General features: G+C 48.4%; 1 protein-coding gene across 3 annotated transcripts in view; it reads left to right on the top strand.

The window, feature by feature from the left end:
* LOC102463690 (twist-related protein 2-like) overlaps positions 1–14,008 on the top strand; it is a 39,986-nt gene that overhangs the window by 3,659 nt on the left and 22,319 nt on the right. The window contains exon 2 of one of the 3 annotated variants that reach the window (XM_006134642.4): positions 12,242–12,452. The exons of the other annotated variants lie outside the window; for them this stretch is intronic. The gene's annotated coding sequence lies outside the window, so the exon portion shown is untranslated. Of the gene's footprint in view, positions 1–12,241; positions 12,453–14,008 lie in introns of those variants that run through there. 3 annotated transcript variants of the gene reach the window in all.

Below are 14,008 nucleotides of genomic sequence, written 5' to 3' on the forward strand. Positions count from 1 at the left end.
TCTGCCCTGGGGTCTTGCACTCCCCACGGTGTTATATTTGCTCTTAGTCCCATGCCAATTTCTTCCACCGCAGCAGGGCCTGACTTTCCCGCGCTGTCAGTCCTTTCGTCAGGCTTCATGGAAAGAAAACTCTCCTTGGGCCACACGCTGTAAGCGCCATTGTTATAAGCTCAGATAGTCCCAATGGCTACGTCTAGACGACAAGCCTCTTTCGAAAAAGAGTGTCTAGACTACAACAGTACTTTCAAAAAAGCAAGCTGCTTTTTCAAAAGAGCACCCAGGCAGTCTGGATGCTCTCTTTCGAAAAAGCACAGTTTGCATTACATAGTTCCTTTTTTTTAAAGAGCACTTTTGAAAAAAGGTGTTCTTCCTCATAAAATGAGGTTTTCCACGGTCAAAAAAACTGCTGCGTTCTTTCGATTTACTTTCGAAAGAATGGGGCAGCAGTCTAGATGCAGGGGAAGTTTTTTCAAAAAAAACCCTGTACTCTAGACACACCCAATGAGAAGTTAAATGTAGTTCCAGGCTTTCAGTTTACCCCTCAGTTCCCACTTGGAGCCACCTTCATTCATAAGGGCACATGCCCATGCACGCACCCCTGGCACCTGCCCTTCCAGAGACCAATTTTTATTTACAATGGTGTTTCCCTGTTGTTCCACAATGTTTGTCTCTGCCATGTCACTGCGATGCCCTCAGACAGCCAGGGAGCATGGAAACATCCTGCCCCTGCACAGACTGCCACCGAATGAACATGGTGCACAAGCTTTAACCAGAGTTGTTTGCCTCTTGCGCCTGTCATTGTGAGGTGTGGGTGCCCACCAACCAAAGCGGGTGAAATACAGTCAGATGGCAGGACGTGGCATTTAAGTTGATAGGGTTCCCTGAAGTGTCCTATGTTAGTTCTCTGAATATTAGGCCTAATTAGCACTGATTTACTGGATGACCCCAGTGAAGTCAGTGCCAAAAGGGACTCTGCTAATGTAACACCAGAGCGAAGTTTGTCCAGGAGAAAATGCGGCTGCTGGAGACAGCAGTTTAAATACACAGGCAGAAAAGTTCCTGTGAAATCAATATGAACAGATCTGTTCTTGCTCCTAGTGAGCAGGGCAGAGAACATCCATCAGTCACATTGGGTACACAGAAAGTTAACTCAGGCTAAGTTGTGTATGGCTTGAGTGAAAGGCCCAGACAAAGATGCTCCATGACTGTACTGTCATTGCATGCAGCCTCTTTCTTGAGCCTTGTGTGCGGTGGCTTGTCTCGGGGATGCCGTGCTTTTCCATGCTGAGAATGAAAGCACCTGGCACGTTCACAAATGCTGAGCCAGTGTCTGGCTGTAGATCAGTGTGAATGGGGTGTCGGGCTTGCTTTGCCAAGGGGTGTCTGAGCATGTGTTCCGTTGTGCAAGTCAGGGTTCATTTCTGTTCCTGTCTATGCATGAGTCAGTCTGTGTGTGGTGGGGGTGTTGTTTCTCTGATAAACCAACGGGTGAAAGCCCCTTCAGTGAAATAACTTTTGCAAATACCACCCCAGTCCAGTAAGTACAGAGGAATTGGTGTCCTCAAGAGTCCTGATTCATGTTTCGTCCAGACGGGTCCGAAAGGCTTGCTAGAAACTCGGGTCCTTTTGTGATGCATCAGTCTCCCAGATGGGTGATTGTTTGTACTGGGCATTCCTGCCACAGGCCAATGATACAAATTGACAGCCCCAGGATAGGCAGGGAAATAACGGGCAGGGGAACATGCAAGGCAGAGGGCAAAAGAAAGACACAAGGCACTCAGGGAAATGCTCAGTAGGTACAAAGGCTGTATCCATCTTGCCAGTAATTAACGAACACGGTGTTTGTGATGGGGCTGTCATTGCATAATGCAAAGCAGCTAATGCCTGCTGAGCGTGCAGCATACTGGTCTCCACTGGAACCTGCCTATTAAATATCAAAGGCCGGTGGAAGAGCTGAGTGTGGCTAGAAGCAGGAGACATCATTGGGGGCGAGGAGGAAAGGAAGGGCAGCAGGAAGGGAGCCCCAGGGCAAGAAAAGCTAATGTTTGAAGTGAATGGAGCTCACAGTTTTGGGGGGGAAACCCCACAGTCGTGGGCACGTTAACTGATGCCTTGTTCCTTTTCCTGACGAATGGGGAGAAAATGAGGCTATCATTTAAAATCTCCAGGGGGAAAAAATTCTAGAGCTGTTCAGGGTGGTTTTCTTTGACTTACTTTAAATTGACTCCCTGGATTCACTGTATTTTTACAATGCCCTTGCATAGTTCTCTAATTGGAAAAGCCTCGGATGGATGGGTGCCCTGGCTGGGAATTGGCTGTCACGTAATTATTTCTTTCCCCCCTGTTTTATAACCAGGTCCTCCAACACAATGGCAAAGCCTCATGCAGCAAAGGGGGAGATAAGTTCAGCCCAAGAGATCTCGGAGGCTTCCTCCTCCAGATCCAAGCCTGTTTGGGTGCCAATTCAGGGTGGTAGCACGGACACAGGAAAGGGCAGTGAGATCCTGCCAATAAAATTCTTTCTATGGATCAAAGAAACAGATGCCTGACTGATTGGTCTGTTTGGATACATTGAAAGTGTGAAAGCAAGCAAGAAAAAAAAGGCTGGCCAATGACAGTGCTCCCATTCAGGGGTAACCCATCAGGATTACACTGATAGAAGAGAAATCTCCCCAAACTATTTGTTCTTAAATATGCACTTTAAATTCTCCACATGCTTTTCCCATGGTAAGGGGCTAATTGGGCAGCCACAGGGGAAAAGAAGGGAAAAGTCCAACCTGGGGCTCTAATGTCAAGTCTGTTTTGGCTTCAGTTCTGCCCTGTCATTGAGCTTGACAAGCACAAAAAGGCTCTTTACACTTGTGCTCCAATGGAGGAATCTGTGAGGCCCCTGCCTCAGGTGATCCATGAACAGACCCACCCAGGAAGCTCCCCTGGGCTTCGATTGCCAAGGGAGGCAAAGAATGCCTGGCCCACTTTAGGCCAGCTGTGATGCTGGGCTGTGGTTTTCCTGTTGGCAGGGCTAGACGGCCAGTCGTAGGTTTGCACCTGTGCAGTGCTCTTCACCGTCTGGCTCTGTTGTCTCCCGGCCCTTGGATTTTGTAAATTTGCGTGTGATTGAATTCACGAGAAAGTTTCCGCCTGTGCATTTTCTGATTGCACCGAGCGTTTGGCAGTTGTATCCCGGACAGCACAATCCCAGACAGCGCTAACCTGGACAGCACAATCCCAGACAGCACAATCCCAGGCAGCGCTAACCCGGACAGCACAATCCCAGACAGCACAATCCCAGGCAGCGCTATCCCGGGCAGCACAATCCCAGACAGCGCTATCCCGGGCAGCACAATCCCAGACAGCACAATCCCAGACAGCGCTATCCCGGGCAGCACAATCCCAGACAGCACAATCCCAGACAGCTCTATCCCGGGCAGCACAATCCCAGACAGCGCTAACCCAGACAGCACAATCCCAGACAGCGCTATCCCAGACAGCACAATCCCAGACAGCACTATCCCGGGCAGCACTAACCTGGACAGCACAATCCCAGAGAGCACAATCCCAGACAGCTCTATCCCAGGCAGCGTAATCCCAGATAGCGCTAACCCAGACAGCACAATCCCAGACAGCACAATCCCAGACAGCGCTATCCCAGACAGCACAATCCCAGGCAGCGCTATCCCAGGCAGCGCTATCCAACCCAAGGCTGAGGGGCAGGCATGGAACAAATTGCCTTTTCTGATGCAGTCTCCTATCATTTTGAAAGTAAGTTTTCCTAACTGCCTGGGGCCCCACTTGGGGTTCTCAGCAGATCCTCCTGCACCCGAGGCCCAGAGCTATCTCCACTGCTTTGTGACCTGTGGGAGGTGGACGGAGGGCTGGGGAAAGGGCCATGGCAGATGCTGTTTCATGCTGTCCCTTCTGAGAGGGGACTGCTCTGCGGCTGGCTGCAAGCAGCGCAGTGGGTGCAGTGGCAGGAAGGCTCTCCAAATAGGCCATGGCTTCCTCCCTTGACAAGCGTGGTGGTGGCGCCTTGCGTTCATGCAGAGCACCAGTGTTTTCGCTCTTTGGTGGGCAGTGAAGTGTGGCTGCAGCTGTCTGCTTGCCCTGAGCCAGGTCTTCGCACGGTATGTCTACCCTGGAAAAGAAGACCTACAAGCTAGAGCCAATTTCTTTCCCCTAGGGAGTGGATCTGACTTCAGCCAAGCATGCGGGTGCCTATGTCACCCCATTCAGCCCTCTGCTCTTCATTCCCACTCCCTTGATGGGAATATAATGTGGGTTATAAATACACAGCCAACAGGGATCAAAGAAATCTGGGCCTGAGAGAATGAGGTCTTCTGGGAGGCACCAGAGAGCTCTGAGCTGGGACAATTCATTCAGCATTGCATAATGTTTTCCAGCTGGGTGAGACATTTCAGAGGGGCAGGGCACATCCCGAGTTGTGTGAGGGAGGAGAATGGGGATCAATTGCTGCACTGCATGCACACGTCTGTGGGGGGAGGGGGGAAGGATTCATAGGTTCTAAGGCCAGAAGTGATCATTGAGATCATCTAGTCTGACCTCCTGCAAATAATCCCTCGGGCAGTGCTTGGAGAAAACCTTCCAATCTGTATTGAGAAATTGCCTGTGTTGGAGAATCCACCGTGACCCTGGTTCCAATGGTTAATTACTCTCGCCAGTGAAAATGTACATTATATTTCCAGTCTGAATTTGTTTGCCTTCAGCTCCCAGTCACTGGATCATGCTTGACTTTTCCCTGCTAGATTGATGAGCCCATTAACAATTATTTGTTCCCTGTGTAGATACATACTTTAGAACTCATCAAATCATCCCTTAACCATCTCTTTGCTAAGCTAAATGGAGGGAGCTCTTTGAGTCTATCATCATCTGGCAGGTTTTCTAACCCTTTAATCAATCTTGTGGCTTTTCTCGGAACCTCCCTATTCCTCAACATCCCTCCTGAATTTGGGGCACCAGAACTGGACACAATATTTCTGCAATGGCCGCACCAGTGCCAACTATAGAAGTAAAATTACTTTGCTTCTTTTCTTCGTATTTTCCTTGTTTATGTATTCAGAATCACATTAGCTCTTTTGGTTGTGTTGGGAGCTCATTTTCAGGTGATTATCCACCCTTCAAATCTTTTTCAGAGTGACTGCTTTCCAGGATAGAGTCCTCCAGCCTATAAACACAGCCTGCAGTCTGTGATCCCAGATTCACAGTTAGCCATAGTGAAACACATACGCTGTGTCTAGACTGCCTCCCTTTTTCATAAAAGGGATGCAAATTAGACATATCGCAATTGCAAATGAAGCAGGGATTTAAATCTCCCCCACTTCATTATGAGGGATAAGGGATCTTTCGGAAAAGGCTGTGTCTAGACTGGCGCTTTTTTCTGGCAAAGCTCCGTGCCGAAAAAAAGTGGCAGCCATTTTTATACTAATGAAGTGGGGGAGAGTTAAATCCCCGCTTCCTTTGCAATTGCGATATGTCTAATTTGCATCCCTTTTACGAAAAAGGGATGCAGTCTAGACACCGCGATATTCACCAAGGATTTGTCTAGACTACATGGCTCCGTTGACGGAGCCATGTAAAATAGTTTACTTGGCATAGTCAATGAAGCAGGGATTTAAATAATCCCCGCTTCATTAAAATAAAAATGGCCACCGCGCTGTGCGGACAATCAGCTGATCCGGCACAGCGGGTCAGTCTAGACGCGGCGTGGTCGACAAGGGAAGCCTTTGTCAACCGCTCCGGTAAACCTAATTTCACGAGGCATACTGGAGCGGTCAACAAAGGCTTCCCTTGTCGACCCCGCCACGTCTAGATTAACCCGCTGTGCTGGATCAGCTGATCGTTGCCACAGCGCGGTGGCCATTTCTATTTTAATGAAGCAGGGATTATTTAAACCCCCGCTTCATTGACTATGACGAGTAAACTATTTTCCATGGCTTCATCAACGGAGCCATGTAGTCTAGACATATCCCAAGTGATCTAGATCTGTCCACTTCATTATTTACCACTCCCCAAATTTTTTGTCATCTGCAAACTTTATCAGTGATGATTTTATGTTTTCTACTAGGTCATTGATAAAAATGTTAAACGGTATAGGGCCATATAACCCGTTCTTGCAGGATTTTGCTGGAACTGTAGCCGCTTAAAGGTGCCCCCTTTCCAATTACATTTTGAGACCTAGCCATTAGTCAGTTTTTAACCCATTTACTGTGAGCCATGTTAATTTTAGAGCTTTCCAGTTTTTTAATGCAAATGTTGGGCTGAACCAAGTCCAATGCCTTATGGACTTCTTAAGAATGTTCCGACCACACCAATACCTTTATCAGCTACGCTGGTAATCTTGTCTAAGACAGGTCTCAATAGCTTGGTGGGCTCAAATTGTTTGAGGATGTGAGGCAGCAATCTGGGGTTTGTCAGTTCTTTTCCCTGCTCCACTTGCGAGGCACATGGTGATTAGTAAACAATTATAGCTAGTAATGAATAACAATTGTCATTTCTACAGCCCTGTCTCCTGAAGCACTTTGCATGCACTCATGAGTAAGGCCTCTAGACATGGCTGCAAGTCGGGCCATGTCTTTGCCTTGTGTCAGCTGGGAGACTGAGGCCTGCAGCGGTGACAAAGGCCCTGGTTGCCCTCTTGGCACACACACCAGTGAAGGCCACCGACGAAGGGGCAAAGGGGGCAGTTGCCCCAGGGACCAGTGATTTATAAAGGCCTGGGGCGCTGGGCTGCTATTACTGTGACAGCCGCAGCATCCAGAGACCAGAACCCTTTAAAACCCCACCAGGGCCCCACGCTGTGCAGTCCAGGCGTGCCGAGGGCTGGCTAGGGAAGATGCAGCAGTGTCTGGCCAGTGCTGAGGACTGGCTGCCCTCACCCCACCTCTTCTGCCTGAGGCCCAGAGCCTCTCCTCCCCGTTGCCCTGGGCCCAGCAAAGTCTGTGCTGTTGAGGCACTTAAATGACAACACTGGGAGCAGTGGCAAATAGAGCGCAAAGCACTCTAGTTAGGGACGATATGAGCCATTTTTGCAGGCCCTCTCCAAGCATCCTCCCCTCTGGCTGCAGCTGCAGCTTTGGCTGCGTAAGCGCTGCAGGGTCTGACCTAACCCTAGAGACCAGAACAGGGATTCATTGGCAAGGAGAGAGGACTCAGAGTGTCAGTGAGGAGCTGGGAGTCCTTGAGACAAAGGCAGAGGGCCGAGGCGCTGCTGTTTGCTCTTCTGCACACACTGAGGTCAAGGTTTTGTAGGCAGTGGGCAGAGCTCAGTGGCTGAACAAAAAAATCCCCAAATTCTTTGTTTCGGGTTAACCCGGAAGGGATTTTTTTGTTTTGTTTTTCTTGCCAAAATGAAAAACAAAACAAAAAAATGGTTTTTTTCTATTTAGATCAAATGAAACATGCTGTGATTTTTATTTGTGAGTGAGTGTGTGTGTGTGTGTTTACCCCATTTTTTCTGATTTAATAAAAATAAATACAGCTCGTTGTTTCAGTGAAACGTTTCAGAAAGAAAAGTCAAAAGGTTTCATTTAGCAAATGTTGAAAAGAAAACTTTTGACAAGAAAAAGAAAGAAAGAAAGAAAGAAAGAAAGAAAGAAAGAAAGAAAGAAAGAAAGAAAGAAAGAAAGAAAGAAAGAAAGAAAGAAAGAAAGAAAGAAAGAAAGAAAGAAAGAAAGAAAGAAGCTATATACCAAATTTCACCAGACTTGCAGAGAGTTCTGGTCGACCCAAAGCTGCATTTCTCAGAGAAAAAACTGTCCAAAAACCACGACCCAGCTCTAGCTGAGAGTTCCACGGTGCCCGTCCAACCCTGGAGGGGTGAGAGAGAGAAGGGTTTTTTTTCTTCTGCACTCATGAGCACAGTGCTTTGAGTTCTCTGGGAGAAGGGGGCTGTAGAAATGCAGTGACCCTAGGGATGGAAAATTCCATTGCTCTGGTGCTGCAGAACTGCGATGGGTGGTCACTGTTGTGGAAGGAGAGGCAGGTCTCAGGAAGCTGGGGGGCTAGTGCCAGGAAGGACTGTGCATGCAACTGTATTCAGTGCACCCCTTCCCTCTCCCCCCAGGCCTTTCTTTGCACTGTATTTTGTCCCAATTGGAGGTTTCAGGACATGTGCCTTCCCTAGTTGTAATGAGTTGCAATCCTGAAGCCTTGAGCCACGATCACACATGGTCTGTGGTCTGTCAGGCTGGGCCACAGCCTACCAGCAGCAGCAGAAGGAAGTGGGTGGGTTTTGCTGCCAGGGTTAGTTGGGCAGTGAGGTGGTCAGAAGGGAGCCGTGGAGAACTTAATCTGAGAGCTGTTGTCATCATCAACAAGGGCTTCTATCATTGCTGCCAGTTTCCAAAGCTCTTTTCTCTTCCTACCAGTGTCGCCTCCTTCTTTGCCCAGCTGGGTGCATCCCCGCACTGATCTCAGCCAGGCACTGAGAAAATTGGGAGGTGCCACTGCTTGCGATTCCCATCACGGAGCTACCCAGTCTCTCTGGCCATTACTGCCAGTACAGAACGTGCCCCTCTGACCTTCATTCCAGGTTCCCAGCTGGGGCAGCATTTGGGGATTCGAGGACACCCAACGGTCTAGAGACGGGTTTTTTTGGGACTTGGCTAATTTCACTGAAAGGAACGGCCTTCCAGCTAATCGTTTTTGTGGCAGCTTCTATCTTTATAAGAAAGTGCACAGCATTTAACGCTGAGCTGCCCTCTGGGGGACGGGGGCAGGGAGGGGTTCAGATACGGAGCCTGAGAGCAAGAACTTAACACTGGTCAGGATTAAAGTTAATACAGAGATAACATTTCACAGCCTTGCCCTAGTGATCAATAAAATACCCACTGGTTTATGATCCCTGCAAAGAATCTGGCTCTGAGGATTTCAGCTGCATTCATTTAACCCCAAAGGAATGTCTTTGAGACGAGTCAGTGTTTCATAGCTGAGTGGCAGGGAAAGGGCCTTGGGACCCGACCGAGAGTGGCTGAGCTGCATTAACAATGTTTTTTGCATTTGATTTCCTTTAAAAAATTAGGGAGTTAGAAGAAAAAATGTTGAATGTGCCACTATTCTGTCTGGAGAACTGAGGGGTAATGCTTAGCCCCTCCCGCGATGCTCTGACCTACAGGAGGTGTTCCCGTTAATAGTTCTCTAACCGCACCCACATACTAATGCTGTCCCTTTGCATCCTCCTACATTTTGACCAGCATCATGAATGGGTGTTGACTGTTTGCATTGCAGTAGCCCCAGACAATCAATTGAGCTTGGCGCTGTGTAGCCACATCCCGGGGTCACCCCCTGCCCTGAACATCTGCTGTCTATCTAGGTGACTCGACCAAGGCCAGGATTGTTATTCTTAGTCACAACAGGGGCCTGACTAGACCCACAGAGCCAGGTACTGAGCTCACATCTGAGTGTCTGCTCAGCTTTCCATCCCAATGAGCCCGGCTGTCACCAGTCCAATGGCCCCCACCAGTCCTTTCCCCGTTTGGGTACGTGCACTGACTCAGAGCCACTGGGACTCCACAACTCCCCCTGGAGTCAGTGGGAGGGGCAGGAATTCTGTCCCCTCAGCACCTTGCAGGATCTGACCCATTCATGAACCTTGGTGTGACCTCACATGAGCTCACCCAAGGAAACTAGAGGGAAATGTCCCCCTGGGAGCAGCTGGTATCACGGTGGTGGGACTCAGCCTCCTCTGCCTCCAGGCCTGTGTATTCCTGCAGACTGAATGCTGGGATTGTCCCCAGGAAACTAGACAAGGGCCACAGAAAGTTCTTCACAAAGCAAATAGTCAACCTGTGGAACTCCTTGCTGCAGGAGGCTGTGAAGGCTAGAACTAGAACAGAGTTTAAAGAGAAGTGAGATAAAGTCATGGAGGTTGGGTCCATGGAGTGCTATTAGCCAGGGGGTAGAAATGGTGTCCCTGGCCTCTGTTTGTGGAAGGCTGGAGATGGATGGCACGAGACAAATGGCTTGGTCATTGTCTTCGGTCCATCCCCTCCAGGGTCCCTAGTGTTGGCCACTGTCGGCAGACAGGCTACTGGGCTAGATGGACCTTTGGTCTGACCCAGTACGGCCATTCTAAGCTCAGGGCTCAGAGTCGGGGGTCTCAGTGGACCACCTTGATTTTCATGCAAACCTGCTCCCGGGTGGCCAGGCTGGCAGCTCTCCTTCCCTAGACGGCCACTTTCCTGTGCCTAGTGCGGAGGTCGTGGATGAGGTCCACGATCTCCACACTAGACGAGGTGGGCGCCCGCCTTTTGCGGACATGGGAAGGCTCCCAGGAACCTCCAGCCTGGTCCCAGGAAGAGGCGGAGGGCTGGGTGGCAGTGGGTAGCTGGTTCGTGCCGTGCCAGGTGCAGGGTCTGCTGGCTGGGTGCTGGCAGGCTTGCACCTGGCACGGGCACCGTAGCCAGCCCGTGCCCCTTTAAGGGGTCCGTGGCCGGGAGGGGGGCAGACGAGTTTCCCTGGTGGTGCCCAGAGTGGCCACCAGGGAAAGCTGGGGAGGGCTAGCCTCCCACTAGTTCGAATTAAGTGGCTACACAGCCCTTAATTCGAACTAGTTAATTCGAACTAGGCATTAGTCCTCGTAAAATGAGGTTTACCTAGTTTGAATTAAGTGCTCTGCTAGTTCAAATTAATTTCGAACTAGTGGAGCGCTAGTGTAGCGCCTATCAAAGTTAATTCGAACTAACGTCTGTTAGTTCGAATTATCTTTGTAGTGTAGACATACCCTCGAAGAGAAGAGTGAGGGGGGATTTGATAGCAGCCTTCAACTTCCTGAAGGGAGGTTCCAAAGAGGATGGAGAGAGGCTGTTCATAGTAGTGACGGATGGCAGAACAAGGGGCAATGGTCTCAAGTTTCACTAGGAGGGTGGTCAAGTACTGGAATGGGTTACCTAGGGAGGGGGTGGAATCTCCATCCCTAGAGGTTTTTAAGTCTCAGCTTGACAAAGCCCTGGCTGGGTTGATTTAGTTGGGATTGGTCCTGCGTTGGGCAGGGGGCTGGACTTGATGACCTCCTGAGGTCTCTTCCAGCTCTATGATTCTATGGTCCTGTGTGGGTACAATTTGCTGGCCAACCCTGTGTTCCATTTCAGCCACACTTGAGCTCTGAGGGCACCGTGGCCATCCCATCAGATAGGGATGTGGGCAGCTACAGATCTAGGCCCAGATGCCAAGTTTCATGCAGCACCATCAGTGACATTTCCTGCAAATTATGTAGTGAGCTAATTTGCATATGTGATGGGTAGGAGGAGTGCTGGCCAGCATTCAGTGGTTAAAAGTTAAAGTTGGGTAGCTAAGGGAGCCAGGAGAGCCAATGGTAAAAGGTGTTGAAATTTGAATGAAAGATATACCAGCCTGCTGTTTTCTTTGTGTGAGTTCTAAGCTAGGAGGAGATGAGGGGAACAAGATGAATTTAGCCAGGCAGAATTACCAGGCCTACGGGGAATACTGGGCATAGAAATTGAAGCACGGATCGTGCGTAGATAGGAAAACTGTATATTTAGTCACAATCAGGTTATTTTCTTTGCGTTCTTATGTGGTTAAACTTCTCTGAGCTAAATCCATGTTGCCCCTGCCATTCAATGCATCTAAGCTGCACCCAGAGATACCATTTTTCCCTGTGTTTTAATCTGTTCTTACCTCAGTTGCTTTGTAACATCTAGCAACCAAGTATGCTTTATCGAGTATATCTTTATGTTTTGTTAATAAAATCACCTTTTTTAAGGCAATGGTTTGATTCTTGTGTTCTGAAAGGTAGCCGGAGGTCTGTGTAAGCATGCCTAAGCCTGAGAAGTCAACTGTCAAAGATTGCAGTTTGTTTTCTCTTTTTTCTTCAAGCTCTCTTGTGGTAAAAGAGCTTGGGGGTAACCCACTGGCACAAGTTCAAGTGCTTCTTCCTGGGTCTAAGAAGAAGGGTTTTTTTACACATGGTGGTGGCAGCCAATCTCCCAAGTCTAGGGAATCAGTAACTTTGGGGTTTGCATTTTACTTAACTTCGCATTTTACTTAACTTCGCATTTTACTTAACTTTGGGGAGGTTTTTTTTAGCAGAAGCCTATAGAGGCAAAGTATTTAAGGTCTCTTGCGGGCCCCCACTTTGACAGCGTATTTGCAAAAAAGGTACCAGTGACTCTGCTCTTTGGCTTCTAAAAGAAGTTGTGCATGTTTAGTACTTGTGAAAAGCATTGAGTTTAACAGGCTGAGTAAATGTTGTCTGCCTATTTACTAGAGCAAGGAGATGGGTGAAGTAATATCTTTTACTGGACCAACATCTGTTGATGAAAGAGACAAGCTCTCAAGCAATACAGAGATCTTCTTCAGGGCTGGGAAAGATGCTCAGAACATCACAGTTAAAACAGATTGTTAATAGGCTGGCAAGTGATTAAAATTTAATTGTGTGATTGATTTTGATGTTAATAATAAAATTCCATTTATTGAAATATTTTTGGATCTTTCCTATATTTTCAAATATAATTACTTCATTTACAACACAGAACACAAACTGTACACTGCTCACTTTACATTTATTTCTACTACAAATATTTGCACTGCAAAAAAATCGTACTTTTCAGTTCACCTAATATGAGTACTGTAATGCAATTTATTTATCTTGAAAGTTGAACTTAGAAAAGTAGAATGATGTACAAAAATAACTGAATTCCAAAATAAAACAATGGAAAACTTTAGAGCCTGCGAGTCCACTCAGTCCTTACATCTCGTTTGGTCAATCGCTCAGGCAAACACATTTGTTGACGTTTGCAGGAGATACTGCTGCCTGATTCTTGTTTACAATGTCACCTCAGAGTAAGAACACCTCAGAGTGTCAGGTGGCACAGTGACAGCCAGCTTCACAAGATATTTATGGGTCAGATTCCCTAAAGAAAAATCAGTCGGGTGGGGGGCAGCAGGGGCTGGACTGCCAGTGCAGGCTCCCCAATGCTGGGAGGCGGGATGGGGAAAGAGCCATGAGCCCCAGGGGCCGAATCCAGGCAAGCCAGAGACTGCATCTGGCCCCTGGGCCTTAGGTTCCCCCTCTGCCCTAAAGAGTCATATGTCCTGTCATGCTTTAACCACCATTGCATCCTGGTGATGGGTTTTGCTCAATCATAATCTGAAGCAGTGAGACCAACGCATGCCACCTGTAGGAGACTGATCGGCTTTTTGGTGGTTTGGGTTCTATAGTTCCACATTGGAGGGCAGCTTTTTAAGATTTCTGAAAGCAAGTTCCCCACCTCGTCCCTCTCCGATTTTGAGAAACACTTCAGATTCTTAACCCTTGGGTCCAGTGCTGCCGCCCTCTTTAGGAGTCTCATGTTGGCACTTTCTTTGTGCTGTGTCCAACACGCAGCGATTACTCTTAAAATGAGCAGCCAGTGCCAGGCCATCATCCGAGGCTTTTGTAACACAAAGTCTGCGGCAGAAAGTGGGTAGATTGGAGCAGGAGTTCAGTCACAAATTTAGTTCACACATTACTTTTTTCATGGGCACTGTCAGCTGGGAAGCAGGTCCTCTGAAATGGCGGCCAAAGCATGAAGAGACATACAAATGTTCAGCATATCTGGCAGGTAAATCCCTTGGAATGCCGGCTACTATCCTGCCATGCAAACTCCTGCTCTCATTTCCAGGTGACATGGTAAGTAAGAAGCGGGCAGCATTATTGCCCATGAATGCAAACAAACCTGCTTGTCTGAGAGACTGACTGCATAAGAAGTGGGACAGAGTGGAGCTGGGGGCTCTGAAGGTTCGCATCCTTCTCTTTTTGATCGCAAGTATGTAACAAAAACCCTGTATTTGTAAATTACACTTACATGATAAAGAGACTGCACTACAGTAGGAGCAAATTGAAAAAAATACTATAGGTTGGACCTCCCTGGTCCGGTACCCTTGGAATCTGGCTGGTCCCAGATGAGAGGTTTTTCCAGAAGGGAGGAGGCCATTTCTGGCTTTCCTGCTGCTGGCCCCCTCTCCCTCCCTGCCTCTCCACCGGACTTCCTGG

This window comes from Pelodiscus sinensis, chromosome 19 (assembly GCF_049634645.1).
Source record: "Pelodiscus sinensis isolate JC-2024 chromosome 19, ASM4963464v1, whole genome shotgun sequence".
NCBI classification, from domain to species: Eukaryota; Metazoa; Chordata; order Testudines; family Trionychidae; genus Pelodiscus; species Pelodiscus sinensis.